We start from the raw sequence: 2,870 nt of genomic DNA on the forward strand, positions 1-2,870 counted from the left end.
GTGCTAAGAAGGCACCTGGGTGATGCAGCCATTTAAACACTTGCCTTTGGCTTAGGTCATGATCTCAGGGTCCTGGGATCAAGCCCGGTGTTGGACTCCCTGCTCGGCGGGGTGTCTGTTTCTCCCTCTCCCTTTGCCTTTCCCCTCCCTGTTCATTCACACTCTCTCTCAAATAAATAAAATATTTTTTTTTAAAGGAATAAAACGGATAAAATAAGTTTGGGTGCATTCGCCCAGTGAAATACTGTTACACGAGCTCGAATCTCAGGAGTTCCTTCCTTCCTTTCTTTTTTGGGAAGAGAGAGCACAAGCAGTGGGGAGAGGCAGAGGGAGAGAGGAGAAGTAGACTCCTTGCTCAGCAGGGAGCCGGAGGCGGGGCTCGATCCCAACACCCTGGGATCATGACCTGAGCCGAAGGCAGTCACCCAACTGACCGAGCCACCCAGGCGCCCCTAATTTTGCATTTCTGCTAGTGCTATGGCTTGAAGTTTGTGTCCCTTTCAAATTCTTATCTAGAAAACCTAATGCCCACAGTGATGGTATTAGGAGGTGGGGGGCCTTTGGGAGGTGATTAGGTCAGGAGGGTGGATGGATTAATTATGAGTGGACTCTTAGAGGCTCCAGAGAGCTAGCTCCCCTTCTGCCCTCTTCAGAGACAAGCAGAGGGCTGCCCACCCCCTACCCCACCCCTGTCACCCCCCAACCACGCCCACAAGAGGGCCCTCACCGGATCACGCTGGCCAACCTGATCTCAGACCTCCAGCCTCCTGCACTGTGAGAAAGAAACTTCCATTGTTCTGTTGTTTATATGCCACCCTGTCTTGGGAGTTTTGTCATAGCACTCGCCCGGTGTCTCAGTGTGGTTCTATTTTTAATTTTATTTTATTATTTTAAAAATATTTTATTTATTTATTTGAGAGAGCCTGAGAGAGAGAGATCGATCACGAGCAGGGGGGCGGTGGGAAGGGTAGAGGGAGAAACAGACTCCCCACTGAGCAAGGAGCTCGATCTGGGGCTGGATCCCAGGACCTGGGGATCACGACCTGAGCGGAAGGCAGACGCTTCACCCGCTGAGCCACCCAGGCACCCCGGATATGATCTGTTTCTTAGAATGGTTGTCAGTTACATGGAGTGTTTAGCTTGTGAAAATTCACTCGCTCTACACATATCACCTATGTATTTTATAAAATATATATATTAATGGATAAACGAAGCATGGTATAGCCAGAGAACGGAATATTACTCGGCCATAAAAAAGAAATGAAATATTGATATGTGTGCTACAAAGTGGATGAAACTCAAAAACATCATTCTAGCTTTCCGTGCCGATAGCCCTTTCGCAAACATGGTGAACATTCCTAAACCTGCCGGACTTTTCTGCAAGAAGTGTGGCAAGCACCAACCCCACAAAGTGACACAGTGCAAGAAAGGCGAGGATTCTCTTTATCCCCCTGGGAAAGCAGCGTTATGACAGGAAGCAGAGTGGCTATGGTGGGCAGACTAAGCTGATTTTCCAGAAAAAGGCTAAAACTACGAAGAAGATTGTGCTGAGGCTTGAATGGATTGAGCCCAGTTGCAGATCTAAGAGAATGCTGGCTACTAAGGGATGTAGGCATTTTGAACGGGGAGGAGGTAAGAAGAGAAAGAGCCAAGTGATCCAGTTCTAAGCTTGAGTCTCTGAGAACTTACTTAACTTACCAAAGATTATACACTTAGCAATTCACCAAGATCTTGATTTGAAGGCAAGCTCTTCCCCACAAATGTCCTACTGGTTCCCCACCCGACCACGGTCAGCATTGCATTGATTACCATTGAGCACTGGCTGTGCCTTTTTTTCAACAAAAGAAGTCATCCACAGGGAAGAGACGTCAAATCTTTATTGTCACAATAATCAGGGAAATAATATATTCTGAGAGGCGGCTGATGAGTCCTAGAACTTCTGTCTCTTGAAGGATGCCAAGACTTATTTAAAGACTGTGGAAAGAAAACAGAGGTATCACAGTCCGTCACCCTCCAAGACAGGATGACCAGTTGTCTCTCTGATGGGAGATCTGGTCTACCCGTCAGAACTACCCTGAATAAGCGGAACAGGAGAAAGACAGATGTATTGCAGATCGGTAGCCATAGGAAGGTTAAGCCTTTGTCTCTCACTCTCAAATTCACTATGCCACTATTGATCATTTTAATTCCTTGATTATTTAACACACGTTAGTCTGTTATTTGAACAAATTTATTAAATTGATAATTTTTGGCATTAAGAAAGTTAAAAATGGGCAGTCTAGTAATGTTGACAGAGGATAATCTGGAATAACCTAAAATGTAACACACACACTTGAGAAGTGCCTACCCTCTGACCCAGTGATTCCACTCAGCTATTCTAATAATAATATTTTTTAAATTTTTTTTATTATTTATGTGACAGAGAGACAGCCAGCAAGAGAGGGAACACAGCAGGCGAGTGAGAGAGGAAGAAGCAGGCTCCCAGCAGGGGAGCCCGATGTGGGACTCGATCCCGGAACTCCGGGATCACACCCTGAGCCGAAGGCAGACGCTTTAACGACTGCGCTACCCAGGCGCCCCCTAATAATAATATTTTTTAAAAAGCCAACCCTCACACACTCACTTAAAAATCAATGTAGAGGGTACCCATTAAAGACAAGCAAGTTATACTTTCAGAGAATAGTATAGCTGGATCTTGAAATTGGGTGAAAGCATGAAGAAAAGTGAGGTAGATTTATGCATTCACGTGGAAAAACCGCCATAACGTGTATATTTAAATGAAGATCGAGTCACGGGACAAAAGGGATAGTATAATCCATTCACGTTTTAAGAAACCTTAAGATCGTTCATTTCGTGTCCATGCAGAGAAT

At 45.3% G+C, this 2,870-nt stretch overlaps 1 pseudogene; it reads left to right on the forward strand.

Moving 5' to 3' along the window:
• The first annotated feature begins 1,345 nt into the window (after window positions 1-1,345).
• LOC121103378 lies at window positions 1,346-1,667 on the forward strand (annotated as a pseudogene).
• The last annotated feature ends 1,203 nt before the right edge of the window (window positions 1,668-2,870 follow it).

The sequence above is a fragment of the Ursus maritimus genome, unplaced genomic scaffold (assembly GCF_017311325.1).
Source record: "Ursus maritimus isolate PB19 unplaced genomic scaffold, ASM1731132v1 scaffold_19, whole genome shotgun sequence".
In the NCBI taxonomy this organism is placed as follows: domain Eukaryota; kingdom Metazoa; phylum Chordata; class Mammalia; order Carnivora; family Ursidae; genus Ursus; species Ursus maritimus.